The sequence below is a fragment of the Taudactylus pleione genome, unplaced genomic scaffold (assembly GCF_031769625.1).
Source record: "Taudactylus pleione unplaced genomic scaffold, aTauple2 ptg000036l, whole genome shotgun sequence".
Lineage (NCBI taxonomy): Eukaryota > Metazoa > Chordata > Amphibia > Anura > Myobatrachidae > Taudactylus > Taudactylus pleione.
The window spans coordinates 10,694,972-10,716,814 of record NW_028284438.1 but is presented as its reverse complement, the minus strand read 5'-3'; the positions used below and the strand labels follow the sequence as shown (position 1 = coordinate 10,716,814).

The 21,843-nt window shown below is 43.6% G+C and overlaps 1 protein-coding gene across 2 annotated transcripts in view; it reads right to left on the bottom strand.

Moving 5' to 3' along the window:
- The window catches only part of AFG2A (AAA ATPase AFG2A), a 544,164-nt gene that overhangs the window by 369,830 nt on the left and 152,491 nt on the right, over window positions 1-21,843 (bottom strand). The gene's annotated exons all lie outside the window — the stretch shown is intronic.

Genomic DNA, 21,843 nt, shown 5'->3' with positions numbered 1-21,843 from the left:
ACCTGGTGGTAAGTAAAGGAAGAGATCACTGAATCTACAGGTTACAGTTTAAAATGGAAATTAGCTGAATAAAATTTCAACTATATTAAGAAGATGTCGTAATTGTTTAGTTCAGGCAAGTGATCATCCATCCATAATCACTTTACTATTGGGAGTCTATGTAATCTTATATGTATAATTTGCTTAGTCCGTTTGTCCGGAATGCTCTTTGAATTTGAATATCTCAAAGACTAATTATGTGATTCTTTGGCGACGGATTTCAAATCAGCAATAAATTACAGAATTTGGAATAAAACTAAAAAATATGATGAAAAAAAAAATATATTGAGAAAAACCATAATAAATGCTTTGGTATGGCTAACCTTAAAATGTTAAGAAAACTACTAGAACACAGAGCCGGCACAGTGACCCAAGGGAAGCGGGATAGGGATGACCGCTGCCGGCTGCTGTTCTCATTCACTACTGGTGGTATGGTCTCACATGGACCCGGCGCCCAAGCCATGTTCGGACACTGTTTAGGTTTTGCCCAGTCCGGCTCCTGATTAGCCGCCTGGCTGCGTGGCATAGCTATTAGATAATGAGGGTGGGGGCGCGGGCGGCCTCCATAGGGGGCGCTCTTCCCTCATCTACTTTCTCCAACACGTCGATACCAGGCACACCACTCCCAGTCAATCAACACTAGGTTGAGCCTTGAAAGCAACACCTCTTTTCTCTGCTTTCCACGAGAGCTGTCGGCAGCCGCTGATTGGGGGGAGGGTGGGAGACGGTGAGGTGTAGTAACAGTGCATTATCATTTGCATCTATAGGGGTCAGCTTGCAAAATCCCCTGGAAATGGTCTATTATGCTTCAGAGTCCATGGCCAAATATATCATCGCACTTATAAATTGGCAAAATGTTACAATATAAAAATCCCCAAAAACCATCAAAGAGCATGGCTTAGCCATTTATGTTTCACAGACATCTTTTATTACCCGATTCCGTCGTATTAACATATGATCTAGCCATTATCTAGCTAAGCAGTTTCCGTACGTATGTTCTGCGTCCAAATTGACAAAATGTTCTCCACAGGCATACTAGTTTAATAATAATTGGGCAATTCATGTTAAAAGGTGATATCCACTTTTGGAAAGGTCAGGACCGGCAACAGAAATCTCGGGGCCTGACACACTTATGTTTTTGGGGCCTCCTCTCCCTTCCCATTAGGTACATGCAGGTCAGCCATTGGTTTATTCCCCGTGTCTCTCCAGTCTCATCCACAACTGTGTCTCCCCAGCCTCATCCTCGCTTATGTTACACCAGCCTCAACATTCGTCTCTCCAGCCTCATCCTCGCCTGTATCGCTCCATTACTATCCCTGTGTCTCCAGCCTCATTCCACCTAGGTCTCTCCAGCTACATCCCCGTGTCTCTCCATCTCTAGCCATCACTCATCTCTTGTGTCTCTTAACATCATTATCCATCCACCTGTCTCTCAGCCTCATTCCACACACATTTCTCAGCACCCTGTGTATCGCAGCTTCATCCCCCCATCCTGTGTCTCTCAGCCTCACCCCAGCCAGTGTCTCTCTGTCTCACCCCAGTCCCTGTGTCTCTTAGCCTCACTCCAGTCCATGTGTGTCTCAGCCTCACCCCAGTACCTGTGTCTCTCAGCCTCATCCCAGTCCCTGTGTCACTCAGCCTCACCCCAGCCCCCCTTGGCTGCTGGAGTGTTGTAATTGCCGGCTGAGTAAAGCACTTACAGCATCATCAGTATGAATCTTAGAGAGTTAGGCAGCTTGGAAATGAATGTGAGTGGATCTGGTACCTCCCTTAAAGCTCCAGTGCGCTCTCAGTTGTTAAACTCAGTGCTCTGGCATTGGGTGGAGGTAGGGGGTATGCAAAGTACTTTGCTAGGGTAGGGTAACCCTAGTTGACAGTCCCTTTTTAAATGCAAACAAATGTGGCTCTATTTTAATGACTGTGCACAGAAAAATACAACTACAATAAACCCTACTAATGAATATGACATATTTCCTTTTACTCTTTTAAGGCACACATCCACTAGACGATTTTTATGAGCGATTGAACAATAACGATATTGTTCAATTGCTCATGAATCGTGCATGAATTGGGTCGTTTCCAACATCAATCATTGGCCGAACATGCTGTACAACCCGATGATAACGTCAGGTTGAGCATGGTAGGGGGTGATTGATGTGCCTACACTGAACGACTCAACATTCAGTGTAGGCCCAGCACAGGCTGTGGAACGACTTCACGATTACAATGTCGTAATCGTGCAGTTTGTATCTCTGCTAGCAGATGTGTACCTTTAGTTACTTTAACCAACAAAATATCTCATATCATCATTCACTCTGATAATGCATTTGAACATTTCTAATATCTAAAAGCAAGTTGCAAGGATCTATACATGAAGCCCAATATCATCCAAGGCTCTTTGAAATGCACAGCAGTAACACTATGTCTTTGAAGAGATTAGAAAGCAAAAACTAAGCCGAACTTTAAAAAAAATATATATGTCAATGCATAACAGACATCATTTACTAAATCCTGTTAATGGACCTGATACACTTTAAACGCAAATAAAACTGTACCATGCAGCATCTGGTGCCTACACAGAAAGACACAAGAGCTATAAAAGGGCATGCACACCTGCCTCTACTCCCCAGGCTCTGTAACAGAATCACAAATATTTGCAATACAGACTTCCTGTAATGTGGCACATTCATAATGAACAGGATACGGTACAATATCAATAAAAAACATTCCAGGAGGCCAGCTGGAGAAGGAGAGAGCTACAGGCAAAGGAAATGCTACGAATATCTTCCCTATTGTGACCGCAGATCATATTTTTAAGCTAATTATCTTAAGAAGCCCAATGGCAATGGCAGACGAGTTCTTACAGTACACAGGTCATCATATTCCCCATAAATGCAAATTATTAACGAGTCTGTGGCAGCAAAATTAACCACACCATTTAAATTGTAGTGTAATGTATAATCCTTTGTGGTAACTTATTTCATAATGTTTTTTTCTAGGAATGTCCTTTCAACTGAACTTTTGCTTCAACAAAACAGCCCCACATTACATAGAGGGAACTCCTTGTGATTCAGGTGTGAACAGTGCTCAAAGGAGCTAATTGTATCATGTGATGGCTATTTTGCCTTAAATTATGGCCCGTATTCAACTAGTTTCGCACACGCGATACTTTTCCGCCTGCCGCACTTTTCGTCTATATCGTGTGTTTTGGCCATGGAAACTTATCATGCGCGCCCCCACTATTCAATTCCAAAGGAGGCGAAAACGCGTCCCGGCGAAACTCAAACAGGCGAAAAGTGCTGTCAACAATGCGTTAATTAGCCTGATACCCTCCAAAAGATGCACCAACATTGGGGATCAATATAGATGTCCCCGACTAGCCCTACTGAAGCTATTTGGGGTACTTAAGTGCTGTCAATTGCTTCTAAATAGCGTCTTTGCACAAGTGGTGAAGAATAACATAAAGCAGTTTTTTTTTATGGAAATAAGTAGTTCTGTCAAATTTGGGGTACTTGAAAATGGTTGCAAGCATGGTTTATAGTCGCTAAAGTGAAGTTATAAAAATCGTAAAAACGCACCTTTTGCAAGCACCTGCAAAGAAAAAAACACCTTACCCATACTTGCAGAACCCCCAAAAGACTATTTTGCTAGTTTAAAAGTTTATACCCCCACTTTTTTGGGGTGTTCCACACTATTTTCTCAGGTTTTTTTGACACAGTTATGCTTTGGGGGGCTGTCCCAAGGGTGCTGAGTGGTTTCCCGACATATGCACCCCAAAACCGCAATTCTGCACTTTTTTCCGCCTGCTATTCATAGGCGAAACTTTTCCGTCTATTACAATGCATTGACTTTCCGCGTACGCGAAAAGTATTTGGAATTGAATACAGAGATACGTTTCCGCCAGGCGAAATTACGTCATCCGCGATACTTTTTCGCGGATTCCGACTTTTTGCGGCTAATTGAATACGGGTCCAAGCCTTTTCTTTTGTAATGAAGTGTGGTATATTAGTGAATTGTTTACAGTATACGTAAAATAATTGGAAAAGTTAAAGATTTTTATTGACTTATATAGGCTTTTCTCTGTGATATGCACACAAAACAAAAAAAGGTGTATGACCCACTGTGAAAGGGATCTTTATCTGTGGCAGATTGCATGTCACAATGTGCTACAAGTATTATATTCCCATGCACTCACCCTCCAGTCAGAGGTACATTTTGTTAATAATCTTCGCATATACAGGACCTTTGGCTCCAGCTGTGGCACTAGGTGAACATGATAAAAGTAATATTTTATAGAAAGAAGAAATTGCTCTTGGCTTTATTTTAAAGAGTTCACAAATGCTGGCCATGTATCAGACCAACTTTCCCCCCCGAGTGTCGAACTTGTCTGTCCAACTAAAATGGTGTCCCACAGGGGATGCGGTGAGCATCTCAACAAGCGGGATGCCATCTCCCGGAACCCCGGCATCGGAATCCCGAACGCCGAGACAACACCGGCGCCGAAATCCCGACATGACTCGGCATCCCGATCGTAAGGACATCGCGGAAAGATGAGTATCAGCCGCAGGGGGGGGGGGGGGGGATTTAGCGTTAGGTTGCAGGAGGGGGAGGTCAGGATTGGGCTCCAGGCAAGGGGGGTAGGTTCAGGCACTACCTGGGGGGGTTTAGGTTTAGGTACTAAGGGGGGAGGGTTAGGCACTAAGGGGGGAGGCTTAGGATTAGGCACTTAGGGTGCAGGGTAGGGAGGGTTAGTATTAGGATACAGGAAAGGAGGGTTAGGGGGTAAATAGGACAGGGGAACAGTACTCACCGTTTCCCTGTCGGGATTTGAACCTTCGGGATGCCGCTGTCAGTATACTGACAGCCGGCATCCCGTCCATCAGTATTTCATACCGATTCCGTCCCACACACCTAACCAATTTTTTCATCAGACCAGCAAAATTCTCTCTAACTTGTGATGTCACAGAAGTAGGCAGACAGGTTCTGCCGACTTCTGCATTATTTGAAAACATTTTTGTTTGTTTTTGCACGTAAGTGCCTTCTCTAGGTCCGGCGCCCTGCCTGCCGCCGGAGCTAGAGTGAACACTAAGAGCAGAATGGTAAATTCAAGTGAAAATATTAATCAATGTTCAAGGGGTGATCGCAGGGCCGTGTGTGACTGCAGGTGGGCGGTGTGATCTTGAGGAGGGATACGGGCAGGGGAGGCTGCAGGTGCTTCTAGAGGGGGGTTGGTGGGGGTTGTATGTAATCACAGGGAAGGGAGATGGAAGATACTGAAGGTGCTGCTGCGGGAGGTGGTCGAGGGGAGATAGGGCTTGGTGTCGGCAGGTGGCATTGAAGGTGCTGTTGCTGGCGGTGCTTGTGAGACATAACTATATAGGGGTTCATTATATACACACAATGACACTATACAGGGGTCCATATACACATTCACACTTTACAGGGGTCCATTATATATACACTAGCGCTATACAGGGGTCCATATACACACTCACACTATACAGGGGTCTATTATATACACACTGACACTATCCAGGGGTCTATATATACAGAGTGACACTATACAGTGGTTCATTATATACACACATTGACACTATATAAGGTTCCATATACAGGAAATATACCCAGCATGGAGCAGATACCTTCAGTGCTGGGTACTTGCAGTATGTCTGCCGCAGGGAAAGGGATGTGCCGATAACGGGGTGGGCACATGTGAGAGGTGCACCTGTGATCGCTGGGTGCTGCACCTGTGATCACGGTGACCTCCTCCTGCCTCCCGGAGAACCCAGGATGACAGGGGCAGCAGCCCGGCAGTGATGGACTGCTGCAGCTGCTGCTGACCCTCCTCCTGGATCCCGCTCCACTGCCAATCATGGACTAACAGGGACAGCAGCCCGGCAGTGATGGGCATGAGGATGTTGACAGAAGTAAGTGGGCACTGCCGGCCAGTGTCCGCCTACTTATCATTCAGTTGCTTTCCCCCTACACTAGAACGATTAATTGAGAAAAATAAAACAAAGATGCATTTTCCGGCAAATAAGACATGAAAAAGATGCTCGCCGCAGGCATTTTACTGAGAATTTAATATATATTATTTAGTACTAATTTTTATTTCTGAAACACCACCATATCATGCAGAGCTGTACAGTAAGGCTGCCACAGTACACAAAAATAAAGAACAATTGAATGTAAATGAAGGTAACTATGGCCCTCCTCAAAAGGGCTTACATTCTAAGAGGTGTAGGGACCAACTGAGATAGTGGAATAACAATTGTAGCTAGTGGTGAGAAATATAGTGTTGCTATTGCAAGGCAGGAGCTTTGTCAGCCATCAACAGTAAAGTAGCCATTGGCGACTTTCATATCTGTGTAGCTGATTATACAGAGCGGTTGTAAATGGAGACAGAAGAAAGTGGACACATGATGGATGAACCATTCCCTGAAGAAATTTTAAGAAGGCTGCTGGCAATGATGATTGTTTTTTGCCATTTGCTAACCTCCTTCCTATTCTGGTTCTGGAAAAGGCTTTAGCGTTACTGTGCTCTTGCGGTTACATGCCAGCTTGCTACAGGAAATACAGTTGAAATCTCTGGATCCAAAAGCAGAACTGGGATAATATTTCAGGGTATGGTCAAAACAACTGTCCTTGGTATGATGGCACTCCTATGTATTGCTCTGTAAATTTGCATGGCACAGAACTTCGGTCCACATGCCATAATTGCCATTTAATTGTACGGAAACTAACTGATGGCCACTGACTTTCATATTGAACAGGAGGTCTGAGCTTGGAAGGGCTGACAACCTACCCATCTCCAAACAACTGCTGTGGTACATTTTGTGCTACAGTGATATGATATTTATTATCAATTAAAAAAAAATACTGAAGACTGGCAACCATGGTTACAATGTCCACCAAACCAGTGTGTACCAGATTGAGTGTTTAGGGTCATACGGTAGGCCACATAACATGCATGTTAAAACCACAATATTTATGGGCCAGAAGCAAAGTTTAAAAAAAAAAAAAAAAGATGTGATAGAATAAGAGGACACTGGACCCAACCAATGAAGGTAAGATAACTGAAGTCAAAACAATCAGAGGACACCCAAGCTTAAACACAGCACAAAACGCTATGGCCGAGGTTCCCAAACTCTGCCATTACAGTTCAGGTTTTAAGGCTATCCATGCTTGAGTCCAGATGGTTAAATAAAATTGACTGATTACTAATTAATTCACCTGTACTGAAGCATGGATATCCTTAAAAATTGGACTGTAATGATGAAGTTTGGGAACCTCTACACTATGGTATTTTATATTAGGCATATTACAGAGTGGAACATATACAGTATTTTCCAACCCAACAAGGCAGGATTTTACTTTTACACAATTGCCGCTTTAAATCTCTTTTCACTAATCTCAGATTCTGAAGAATCACTCCTTATTATATATACCTCCTGGTTTGATCAGCTTTTGACATGTTCTTAGATAGTGCTTGGCTTCCATCTTTATATTCTGCAATTGCATAATCAACTATCAATTGGCCTGGATGTGGAGTGCTGTATACGAACGCAAAAGCTACAATAGTATCATTCAGCAGTGAAAAGGTTAATGCAGCTGTTACGCTTGCCTGGTTGTATATGGGATGTTAAATATGTATGGAGTACTTTACGTATTTAGATCAAATTTCTTTTCCCTCTTCAGTCCCTCTAAATGAAACAGTACAGTATACGTCTGGACTAGGTTTTCTTGCATAACACAGGCATGTTAGTGAACAATTTAGAAATGAAAAATGTGCAGCTTTTTTTCATGGTGGGGTAGGTTTATTTTATACCTTTATGTGGGTTGTGATGATATTATGTGCACAGTGACATCAGACATCATGAGGGTGCTGGTACGCAGACAAAGCTCCCTGGCCAATCACAGATACAAGAACAAGTATATAATCCAAGAGTTCACTTTTATTTAGAAAAAAGAAAAAAACATACATCTAGTTTTGAGCATGGCCACTATAATTAGGCAAACGTGACAGGCGTAGAGTTGGTGGCAGATGACTAGCAGACACCATTAACCACTTAAATTTCCCCAAAACAATCAGAAATTGTCAGTTTTAAAAAAAAACTATATTTAGTGATCCCCAGCATTATCAGCCTCTTAATGGGAATAGATCTCAGTGGTAATAGATCCCCATCCCACAGTCAATGGTACCCCACTATATTGGTACCTTCCCCTCCCCATGTGTCACTTTATATATAGTCAGGTGTATAAATATTGGGACATTTATAGAATTTTCATATTTTGGCCTCTATTCACCACCACAATGGCTTTGAAACGAAACAAACAAGATGTGCTTTAACTGCAGACTTTCAGATTTAATTTGAGGGTAAGTACATCCAAATCAGGTGAACGGTGTAGGAATTACAACGGTTTCTATATGTGCCTCCCACTTTTTAAGGGGCCAAAAGTAATGGGACAAACGAAACAATCCTAAATCTAACGTTCACTTTTTAATACTTTGTTGCAAATCCTTTGCAGGCAATTACAGCCTGAAGTCTGGAACACATAGACATCACCAGACGCTGGGTTTCATCCCTGGTGATGCTCTGCCAGGCCTCTACTGCAAATGTTTTCAGTTCCTGCTTGTTCTTGGGGCAATTTCCCTTCAGTTTTGTCTTCAACAAGTGAAATGCATGCTCAATCGGATTCAGGTCAGGGGATTGACTCGGCCATTGCATAACATTCCACTTTTTAGCATTAAAAAACTCTTTGGCTGCTTTTGCAGTATGCTTCGGGTAATTGTCCATCTACACTGTGAAGCGCCGTCCAATGAGTTCTGAAGCATTTGACTGAATATGAGCATATAATATTGCCCGAAACACTTCAGAATTCATTCTGCTGCTTTTGTCAGCAGTCACATCATCAATAAATACAAGGGAACCAGTTCCATTGGCAGCCATACATGCCCACGCCATGACACTACCACCACCATGCTTCACTGATGAGGTGGTATGTTTTGGATCATGAGCAGTTCCTTTCCTTCTCTTCTCTTCCCATCACTCTGGTACAAGTTGATCTTTGTCTCATCTGTCAATAGGATGTTGTTCCAGAACTGACAGCAACTGATTCCAAATGCAAATGTCACACCAAGAATCAACTCCAGACCTTTTACCTGCTTAATTGATAATGAAATAATGAGGGCATAGCCCACACCTGTCCATGAAATAGGTTTTGAGTTGATAGTCCCATTACTTTTGGCCCCTTAAAAAGTGGGAGGCACATATAGAAAGCGTTGTAATTCCTACACCGTTCATCTGATTTGGATGTAATTACCCTCAAATTAAATCTTAAAGTCTGCAGTTAAAGCACATCTTCTTTGTTTAATTTCAAAGCCATTGTGGTGGTGAATAGAGGCCAAAATATGAAAATTCTGTCAATGTCCCAATATTTATGCACCTGACTGTAGTCGGATATTTTTAATATATTCCTCCCTCCCCCGGTCAAACATTCTTTTTGTTCGGCATAACCCATGTGCCAAAAGACGCCTCTCCCCCATTACCCCCATCCCCTTGTGGCACTGATGATCAGTCTCCTTGCCCCATGCTTTGCACCGCTGTACAATAAGGTGAGGGGGCAGATGAGACTGATTATCAGTCCCCATGCTGCAGATGATCTCTACTATGTTCCCCTCCTCGCATTTTTGGTATATGGTGCACGCTTCCCGGAGTGCCGTTAGCGTGGCATTCTGGGGCACCATCACTCCCAGGGTGCTGGAACAGGAGGTGGAGATCTGTTTTGCACATGTGCAGAACAGATTTCCTCCATAACAGATGGGGGAGGCAACGGGACGGCATGGTCACATGGAATGTGACCATATCAGCTAATGCACAGATGGCTGCGATCACATCCCATTCGACTGTGACACAGTAAGTGGTTAACTGAGTGTTAAAGATGGCAGTGATTGAAAGGGACTACTCCCGATTATTATTATCCTTTATTTATATGGCGCCACATGGGTCCGCAGCAACTACAAAGTACATAAACAATGAGTACACAAGAAAACAGTAATTAACAGTACGAAACAATGCAGTCAAGGACATGGGGCATACTTGCCTACTTTTGAAAACTAGTTTCAGGGACATTGTAGGTGGTAATAGAATGTGCAGCGCGAAGTTCTGCGAAAAAACCCGCTAGGGTTTGCGGGGCAGCGGGAGCTCTGTGAAATAAATATACTGTCCAGTGAAATAAATACTGTATACTGTTCCTTGAAATAAATATACTGTCCCCTGAAATAAATATACTGCTGCTTTACATATATTGTGCTTTTTGTTGCTATGTTATTAATGAGGGTTGCAAGACATTGTATAGCAATAACAGCTGGTTCCTCAGTGAATAATGGACCGTAATATGATCGCATGGAACGCAGCTTGCGAAAATAGGCTAATAGTTCCAGAGCTTACCAGAGCTGCCTTCTCATATGCGTAAATATTGGTAACATGTTTTCCTTTTATGTGAGCTTGTGAGGCCATTGTAGAAGAGACACTATTATATTGGCAAAGACAGACAGAGCAGACCTAAGTAAGTGCTGACAGGAGAAGGGGAAGGAACTTGGTGCTGAGTGTCACAGGCATTACCTGCCCCTCAGAGAAACCACTCATTGACAGTCATGGAATGGATGGCGGTCGGTGAGTGCTCTTTCAGAGTGCAGTTAATGCCTATGATACTCAGCACCAAGCCACCATGGACCCCAGCTCTGTTGGTGTACTAATTTGCTTAATAGTTCCCTTACATTTTAACAGGGCCACTGTACCTAAGAGAAGCCACCGCTGCCATTTCCGCCGCTGATGACGTGTCCGACGCTGAAGCTGACAGGCACCCAGACAACTGCTCAGTGATAGGCGGCCACCGCTACCCACAACCTAGCGATGGCCTGCCTTTAAGTAACATTGCGTCGCGACGTCTCCCGTGCAGGCCCCGCCCCCAGCATCTCTGTACTTGCACATGCACAGTCTGGATGAGACTCGGGAGATCCGCTATGGTTTGCAGGGCAGCGGGAGTCTCAGCTAAAAATCGTGAGACTCCCGCTAAAAGCGGGAGGGTAGGCAATCCTGACATGGGGCCAAATATAATAGGGTGTGAGTTTAGTAGTAGCAGTAGTAGTTTAGAGTCCGAGAACATGCAAACTCACGTTTTTAGACTAAAAAAACTCTCACGATTTAAACTCTCATCCAGATGTTTTCCCATTTTTAATATAAAAGTCGACCAATTTACTGCATTAGTGATCATAACACTTAAATAAGCAACAAGGCTATAGCAACCAAGTGCTGTTGTGGGGATTTAGGAGTAAATCATAGTATAAGTAAAGCTGGCCATACATCAGAACGATATAGTTCCAAACAGCCAACTAGTTGGCTGGTTGGAATGATATTCGGACAGTGTTTGGGAGTAAACGATAGTCATTCGTTTGCTTCCACATGCCGAAAAAACGGTCAAAAACAGTCAATCGAACTAGTTGGGAAAATCAAACATGTTGCCCGCTAATCATTCTATTGTAGGTGCAAAGTTTCCAACTTTCCCCCCAACTGAATGATAAGTAGGAGGACAATGGCCGGCAGTGTCCACCTATATTTTTACCACCAGCAACAGCACCTTCAACCTTCAGTGCCACCTGCCCGCACCAAGATCCCCCTATTTTCACTTGAATTTAACATTCTGCACTTGCCGGGAGATGGAGTCTGATAAGAGCCCATCTCGACAAAAAGCTGGATACAGCGTGATAGCTTATGCTATCACACTGCTTCCGGATTTGGGCAGAGCAGTAGCAGTGACAGATTGGAGTAGAGAATGGTGGAATCTTGTTATATCAGTATCACAGCCATAACCATTTTTTACAGAATAAAAATAGAAGGCTACTAGTCCATGATATCATTGAACAAGGATATTAAACAAATATCATACTATGAACAACAGCTATATATAAACCTTAATAAAAGTATAAAGCATACAATGTACAAAACAATACCATAAAGAGGAGAAGCCTTACAATCTACATTTCAGACAAATTAAATTAAGATAACCAATTACTACAAATTTTTAAAGCTGCATTACCACCTAGGAAACATTTTTCCTAAGGTGTCCCCTCTCTCAAGCCAGAGGGCCTGATTTCACCACAGAGCATAATTGCATTCATGTACGCAGATCGGCTGATTGAGTGACAGGCTATGAGTGTTTGGGGGTGACGGGGAAGTGGTTGGAGAAATGCAGACTCGCTATCGGTACCAAGCAGTTTGCAGTGTGTCTCAGAGAGCAGATTAGAGAGTGCCGAGCAGGTCCATGATAGCAGGAGCGGGCAATTAAGTTCAATGCACTCATGGAGTGGGTCTTAGCGGCTCAACGGGCAGCCCCCTTCTGCAGCCACCTGTGGGTACCAGAAACGGATGAGGGAGACTCCCAAGCTAGGTTGTATGGGCATGATAGAGGCAGACAAGCTCTAAGCAAGTGGGTCCGCCATCTTCAGCAAGCAGGCCACTTTATTTGATAGCTTTTGTTATCCTTGTAGTGCATTTTACAAACAATGTTCAGTTTTGAATGCTGTTAATAAAGATCCTGGAAAGAGAGACAGCATTAAATGGTTATTTGCCATCACTGAACTCTTGGGTCCATTCTACAGTATGAAACTGACAAATGTGGCATCCTTAAATTACATTTTCTTTTGTTAAGGAAATATAGAAAACATTAAGGCAGAGAGTTCATTCTAGCACCTTTCACAACCTGTGCAATTTCTCTTTCCTACCTGGGGTGTCGCTCTCTGCTCTCCTAGAACCCACAGCTAATGCAACAAACTGGTGAGATACAGGCCAGAGTGTGCTAAAGGTACCAGAGCAGAGAGCGACACCCCAGACAGGAAAGAGGAACTGCACGGGTTGTGATAGGTGCAGGGTTCTAGAAGGCTAAAGGCTGATCTCACAATATGTAAGCCTCTTCATTTTGGTCACAGATGTGTCCGTTGGTGTGGGGTTTTTATTGGAGTTGCAACGGCGATTATATGCAAATGCTAGTTTCAGCCTTGCCCTTCTGCACTACAGTGCTCCTGAATGTACAAGCCCTGAGATGCCTACTTTCAGTGTCTCTGCATGTTGTAACACCACTGGAAAATTTTTGACACACCTCTGAATCAGGCCAAATATGGGTGGGCCTAATGTTTCCTGTCATCCGATATCACAAAGGCTGATTAACATGCTCCTCTCCTCAGACCTGGAGCTGATACACAGAGAACAAAGAAAACAACTGCATGGCATGTGGGTCATTCCATATTGCGTGGACTAAATTTGAAGATTGACCCCACCTGACCATCTCCAAATCTGAAAATATTTTACATGAAGGTTGGCATATGTGTCAGACTAACTTTGGGAAAATGTACCCATTCTCTGATGCAGTAGCTGCTTTTTGACTATAGAGGCATTTTCAGTGGAGAGGGATCTTGATATCAGTCTCCCAACAACTTCCATCCACCGCCAAGGGGTTTCGGAAACTGATGGAGATATGTATACATTTTACAAGCCAGTACAAAGTTAGCAATCTTCTGTGTAGCTATGAATATTCATGAGTTATGAGAGCAAGAACGGCCCATGCAATGGCGTGAGCATGCTCAGTGTGCCCGATATATGTCTAATGACATCATCAAGCTGACAACTTTCACATTGACTCTGAATGATCAAATGAGCCCAGTGTCAAGAGAACGTCTGCCCTTAACAGCACCTCATTAAAAAAAAAAAAATAACTATGCTGTAGGGCAATTAAGAAACAAAGGGAAATGTGACATGTATATGTAATAATACATTTAAGGGCACATTCAATTACCTGCAAAAAAAATTATGCAGGTATCGAGACCAATTTTGAATTACCACAGGTATACCAGTGGTATTCAATTTAGAAAAAATGGTCGCAAACCACTCACCTGTGTTCAGGCTACTCCTCGCTCTGCTGTGCCCAGCTGAAACATTCTCCGACTGACATGGGGGGGGGTCTTACACATACCACAGGGAGTTTCACACACACACAGTGACAGGGGTCTCACACACACTACTGAGAGGGAGTCTCACACACTAATGTAGAAGATGGAGGAAGAGGTCTTCTGCATGTCGGGAGAAGCGGAAGAGGAGGATAGCTCTGCCAGAAGGTGAGCATTATGGACTAATTAAGCTAACTGGAAACTACCACTTGCTTAATTAGTCATTGGGGGAGGTGTCCAAGGATTTCAGATGGCCTGACAATTTTTCCTTAAAATAAAGATTTTAGGAAGAACTGGACTTGCTCAGAAGGCGATCAAAAAAAAATAATTAAGAGCCGTGTGAAAAAATAAAAATCACGCACCCAATTGAATACCAAAAATCTTGCGCCTGTGGGAAAAACTCCTCGGCGTGAGGTTTTTGAAAGCTTAGCCTGCAATTAAATATGCCCCATACAGATTTCTGTGTTTTTTTTTTTTTTTTATATTACAAGGCATCAAAATACTATTTAATGTAACACTGTAGAAAAATAATATAAACTTAGTGACACTAAACAAACATGAATGAAAATCACAGAGAGGTATGTTTCCTTCTGCTTGCATTATTAAACCTATCAAAAACCATAAACTGATCTATTTAAGTTTCTAAAATCCAGTTTCCCCTTTCCAAATCAGGGAATGAGTGATCAAAGCTTTTCAAACAAAGCCTGAAGTCATTTGAGCAAAATGTGCGTGCACAAGCCACTTCTGGGGTCATCATTTAACTGGAAATATTTTGTACATTGAACGATAATAAAAAGCAGACAGGGAATAAGAGCATGTATTTTCCTGTTTCCTCATACTGTTTTCATAATCAGTTTCTCCTCCCACATTACTCCAGTGCTGAAACCTGACCACACAAAAAACTTAAGGCACATCAGGCTGTATGACATACCACAACAAACCCACAGCAAATCTCAGATGTGCGTGCAATTGTGTTTTCCTTTTCAGAAAGCCACTGCAAGCAAAATCACATGTCAACTGTAAGATCCATAATCCTACTAGCTTACACATGCAAGACCACATATAACCTAAACATTGTGTACAGACTTGGCTGTTCCAAGACCATAATTTTAAAGGAGATTGCACAGTTCCAGATATTACTTCAGCACATGACTAAAACCACGACTTCCCTTTTAATATTAAAAGGCCACTAACCATGAACCACAAATTGGCCCAACGAAAAAGGAATCATGTACCATTTACAAGTATTTGTGTAGAAGTACCTACATACTGACAGCATCACTCTCACCCAAAGGAGAGAAAAAAATATTAGTGTTTGTATATGAAATCTTGTAGTAAAAAAAAAAAAGTTTAAGCATTTAATTCAATTGGTAATTACACAAATAAATCATTTTGCAACAATAAGCAATTCAGAAAGTTTAGTGAATCTACATTACTTCAGGGGAATTAGTGAATCTGACAAAACACACACAACTGAGTAACTCTAATAGTCTAAATTTTAAAGTCACCCTGCCAGCAGCAGCGTCAAAGTAAGGGGGGGTTGTCAAGCCCACCCAAAGGAATAAATGAAAGAAAACGCTACACTAGTACAGTAGGAACTTGAAAAAAAAAATTTAAACAAGGATGAATGCAACAATAGAGAAATACAATTTATTTGAACATGGATAAACAATATGTTACTAACATAAAAAAGGAGAGTTATGGTAAAACTTACCTTTGTTAACTCTCTTTCTTCGAAGTCCATAGGGTCCACAGGGGAGACAATGGGGGTGTAGGTGGAAACCGGACACCAACAGCAAAGCTTTTCAATCCCAGGATGCTCCAGTCCTTTCCCCTATACCCTGCCCACAGCCTGAGGGCAGCTCAGTTTTGTTAACGAGCCCAAGGCAGGAGCAGGATAGGAGAGAAGGAACACTGGTACACTGAAGATTCACACTTTCACACAGAGAAGGAAACAAGTGACCAAGATCAGAAACCCATAGAAGCCAAGTGAGTCAGGGCGGGTGCCGTGTGGACCCTACGGACTTTGAAGAAAAATAGTTAACAAAGGTAGTTTTACCATAACTTTTCTTTTCTTCTTCAGAGTCCATAGGGTTCTACAGGGAAGACAATGGGGATGTCCCAAAGCAGTTGTTCAAGGGCGGGTGACACTCCTGTGCTGAGAGGAGGACCCTACGCTCGAAGAAAGCATCCTGAGAGGAAAATGTATCAAAGGTATAGAACCTAAGAAAAGTGTGGACAGAAGACCACGTAGCCGTCTTGCATAGTTGTTCAGCAGAAGCGCCACGCCGCCTGCCCACGAGGGACCCACAGAGCGAGTAGAATGAGCAGATAATGTAGCTGGCACAGGAAGGCAAGCCTGCATGTAAGCCTGTGAGGTAGTCATGCGAATCCATCAGGCCAGAGTCTGTTTGTTAGCTGGCCATCCCTTCTTATGGAATCCATATAAGATGAAGAGCAAGTCCGATTTCCTAATGGAACTAATACGGTCCACATACAGTCAGGTCCATAAATATTGGGACATTGACAGAATTTTCATATTTTGTCCTCTATTCACCACCACAATGGCTTTGAAATGAAACAAACAAGATGTGCTTTAACTGCAGACTTTCAGATTTAATTTGAGGGTAATTACATCCAAATCAGGTGAACGGTGTAGGAATTACAATGGTTTCTATATGTGCCTCCCACTTTTTAAGGGGCCAAAAGTAATGGGACAAACTAAACAATCCTAAATCTAACTTTCACTTTTTAATACTTTGTTGCAAATCCTTTGCAGGCAATTACAGCCTGAAGTCTGGAACGCATAGACATCACCAGACGCTGGGTTTCATCCCTGGTGATGCTCTGCCAGGCCTCTACTGCAAATGTCTTCAGTTCCTGCTTGTTCTTGGGGCATTTTCGCTTCAGTTTTGTCTTCATCAAGTGAAATGCATGCTCAATCAGATTCAGGTCAGGGGATTGACTTGGCCATTGCATAGCATTCCACTTTTTAGCCTTAAAAAACTCTTTGGTTGCTATTGCAGTATGCTTCGGGTCATTGTCCATCTGCACTGTGAAGCGCTGTCCAATGAGTTCTGAAGCATTTGACTGAATATGAGCATATAATATTGCCTGAAACACTTCAGAATTCATTCTGCTGCTTTTGTCAGCAGTCACATCATCAATAAATACAAGGGAACCAGTTCCATTGGCAGCCATACATGCCCACGCCATGACACTACCACCACCATGCTTCACTGATGAGGTGGTATGTTTTGGATCATGAGCAGTTCCTTTCCTTCTCTTCTCTTCCCATCACTCTGGTACAAGTTGATCTTTGTCTCATCTGTCAATAGGATGTTGTTCCAGAACTGTAATGGCTTTTTTAGATGTTGTTTGGCAAACTGTAATCTGGTCTTCTTGTTTTTGTGGCTCACCAATGGTTTGCATCTTGTGGTGAACCCTCTATATGCACTCTTGTGAAGTCTTCTCTTGATTATTGACTTTGACACATATACATCTACCTCCTGGAGAGTGTTCTTGATTTGGCCAACTGTTGTGAAGGGGTTTTTCTTCACCAGGGAAATAATTATTTTGTCATCCACCACAGTTGTTTTCCGTGGTCTTCCGGGTCTTTTGGTGTTGCTGAGCTCTCCGATGCGTTCTTTCTTTTTAAGAATGTTCCAAACAGTTGATTTGGCCACACCTAATGTTTTTGCTATCTCTCTGATGGGTTTGTTTTGATTTTTCAGCCTAATGATGGCTTGCTTCACTGATAGTGACAGCTCTTTGGATCTCATATTGAGAGTTGACAGCAACTGATTCCAAATGCAAATGTCACACCTAGAATCAACTCCAGACATTTTACCTGCTTAATTGGTAATGAAATAAGGAGGGAATAGCCCACACCTGTCCATGAAATAGCTTTTCAGTTGATAGTCCCATTACTTTTGGCCCCTTAAAAAGTGGGAGGCACACATTGAAACTGTTGTAATTCCTACACTGTTCACCCGATTTGGATGTAATTACCCTCAAATTAAATCTGAAAGTCTGCAGTTAAAGCACATCTTGTTTGTTTCATTTCAAAACCACTCTGGTGGTGAAAAGAGGCCAAAAACTGAAAATTCTGTCAATGTCTCAATATTTATGGACCTGACTGTAGATCTTCAGAGCATGGACCACATCCAAAGAGGCGTCACCTGCCGAGAGGTCTGGTAGTGAAAGGCCGGAACCACAATTTCCTCATTAATGTGGAAATGAGAAACCACTTTGGGAAGAACAGACCTGTCCTGATGAAAGATTAAAAAGGGGGAGGAACATGAAAGTGAACCTAAATCCGATACCTTACAGGCAGATGCTATAGCCAGAAGAAACAGTCTTCGCAGTCAGCCACTTGACATCCACTGATTCCAAGTGGTTGAATGGAGGTTACTGAAGTGCGTGGAGAACCAATCCCACGGAGCCACAGGAGGGGCAAAGGGAGGTTGTATACGTAGAACACCCTGCAGGAAGGTTTGAACATCTGGAAACAGATGGACAAAGCAGAGACGTGCACTTTCAGAGATGCCAGGCGGAGTCCAAGATCCAATCCAGCCTTAAGAAAGGCAAATATTCTAGAAATCTTAAAAACTTGAGGGTCATAGTTTCTAGGGGCACACCACTGGAAATATGTATGCCATACCCAGGAATTAATCCTGGTAAAAGCCGGTTTCCGAGCTCTGATTATTGTCTGGACCACAGAACTAGAAAATCCCTTAGACCTTAGGTGGGATGTCTCAAGAGCCAAGCCAATAAAGATAGGCGGGCCAGGTCCGGATGTAGACAGGGACCCTGAGACAACAGGTCTTGTCATAGAGGAAGTTGATATATGCACAAAAAAAAGAAGTACAGGTGCTCACCTGTACTTCATTCTTTATATGCAGCTTAGGCTGCTCTTAACTATTTCTTTTACACTGCACTTTTCTAACTGTGGCGGTGGCTTAGCTGGGCCAGTTTGGGGGTGTCCTGCGCTCTGGATTTGAATCCTAGTATGTTAGGGACCTACCCGACAGAGGTTACCCAGATGCGGTGGGTAGGCCCATAACCTTGGCCAAGATTATGCTAAAAACCTCTATTCATTGCAAAAATTTATTTATTTATATACAATCAGTTAATTTGGAGTTGAGCACCTGTACTTCTTTTTTTGTGCATATATCAATTGTCTCCACAGGCAGCACCTCCAATTATATATATATGTTCAAGGTGTGCAACCTGAGGCCCATTCCCATATAGAGGAAGTTGAAGAACAACGTCTATGGAGAGACTTTGAAGGTCGAAGTACCAATGGTGCCTGGACCAAGTCAGAGCTACCAACAGGACTGTGCCCCCTTCCTGTTTGAACTTCTGAAGAACTCGAGGAAGAAGGGATAATTGGAGGGAAGAGCTACGCCAAATGGAAGGTCCACCTCACAATAATGCGTCCACGAAGGCTGCGCTGGGGTCCCTTGTCCTAGCTCCATACACTGGAAGTTTGTGGTTGTGTCTTGAGGCCATGAGATCCACATCTTATAGACCCCATTTGTCCACCAGAAGCTGAAAGACTTCTGGATGTAGAGACCACTCTCCTGCATGCACATTGTGACGGCTTAGGAAATCCACTTCCCAATTGGGAATTCCTGGGATGAACACTGCAGAGATGGCTGGGAGAAGGAGTCCGGTCCATGTGAGAATGCGGGACACTTCTGCCATTGCTGGTCGACTTCGAGTGCATCTTTGGTGATTGAGATGCTGTGGCATTGTCAAACTGTACTTGTACTGGCCTGTTCTGAAGGATATCCTGAGCCAGAGTGAGAGCTCTGTAGATGGCTCATAGTTCTAGGATGTTGATTGGTAAGACCGCCTCGACTGGAGTCCAGCGGCCCTGGAAGGAGTGCTGGATGGTCACCGTGCCCCACCCATGGAGGCTTGTATCCGTGGTTAGGAGTACCCAGTCTGGGATCCAAAAGGGGCATCCCTTGCTCAAGTGGGACGTCTGTAGCCACCAGGCCAGAGACAGGCAAACATCTGGGGAGAGGCTCATCATCTGGGATCTGAGCAGATGAAGCAACCCGTTCCACGTGGAGAGGATAAGGTGTTGTAGGGGCCTGGAGTGAAACTGAGCGAACTCCACCATGTCAAAGGTGGACACCATGAATCCCAGACTGAATTGACACTTGGGGACTGTGTAGTAGTCTGCGCACCCGTAGCTGTAATACCGAGATCTTGTCTGCTGTTAGGAAGATTCTCTGAACCTGAGAGTCCAGGAGGGCTACTAGATGTACCATTCTTTGAGAATGTGTCAAGGAAGACTTTTTCCAGTTGATTAGCCAACCGTGTGTTTGTAGAAAGGCAATGGTTATCTGTCAGTGAAAAGTTTCTGGGGAGCTGGCCAACAGCAAGAGGTCTAAACATGGGAGCAGTCTGATCCCTTGATGACTAAGATAGGCTACCATAACTGCCATGATCTTGGTAAAGACCTGAGGAGCCGTGGAAAGGCCAAAAGGCAGAGCCTGAAATTGGTAATGTTGCTGTAGTATAGCAAACCAGAGATATTGTTGATGAGAAGGTGCTGTAGGTACATGTAGGTAAGCCTCCTGAATGTCCAGAGACACCATAAAGTCCCTAGACTCCATAGCCAGGATAACAGAGCGGAGGCTTTCCATACAAAACTTGGGCACCCTTATAAACTTGTTCAGAGACTTGAGGTTGAGGATAGGCTGCTGAGACCCGTTGGGATTCTGAACTAAGAAAAGGGTAGAATAAAAGCCCTTCCCTCGCTGTGCGGAGGGGACTGGAATAATTACTCCTGAGAGCAGTAAGGACTGAATGGCTTTTTGATGCAGCAGGGCCTTTCTTGGGTCCGACGGAGGACCTGTGCAAAAGAACTGCTGGGGGGGTCGCCTCAGGAATGAGAGAGCATATCCGTGAGAGACCACTTCTCTTACCCAGGCAACTTTCGGCAGAACTGGGCAAATTAAAGAAGTCGGCCTACCCCCCTGGGAGCCCCCAGGGAGAAGCCCACCCCATCAGACTGAAGGCTTGTCCTCAGATTTGGTAGGTGGACATCTAGTAGCCCAGGTCTGTTAGGTCCTAGGCTTGGAAGCCTTAGTTGATGCTGATGCCTTGAAATGGACTGGCCTTTAGCTTTTCCTTGAGGGTGAAAGGACCGAAAGGATGACTTCCGAGGCTTCGCATTATATGCAGAGGGCAGGAACGCCATCTTGGAAGCTGCCAAGGTAGTCACAATTTTGTCCAATTCTGGGCCAAACAGGATATCCCCTGAATAAGGCAGACACACTAAAGCCTTTTTAGGGTCCGCATCTGCTTTCCATGAGCGGAGCCAAACAATATGGTGGGCTACTACAGAAGTGGCAGATGCCTTGGAGGCTAGGAGAGGCATATCCATAGCTGTTTAGCCAAATAGGACGCTGCATCTCTAATGTGAGATATGTAGGACAGCTGTTCCCTCGAAGCATCAGAGGGATATGTCTCTTCAAGGGCCTCTGCCCAACCCTCAATGGCCTTAAACACACAGGCCGTAGCCCTAGCAGGACGAGTAATAGCTCTTGTATGAGAGTATATAGATTTTAGACAAGCTTCCATCCTTCTATCCATAGTCTCTTTCAAAGAGGTTGCAGTATGGATAGGTAAGGTAGAATTCTTGACTAGACGGGTCACGTGGGAATCCACTGCTAGGGGAACTTCCCGTTTAGTGCAATCAGTATCAGGAAGAGGGTAAAAGGAGCTTAATCGCTTAGGCAGCTGAAATCTTTTACTGGGCCTCACTCATATGATCAGATAGC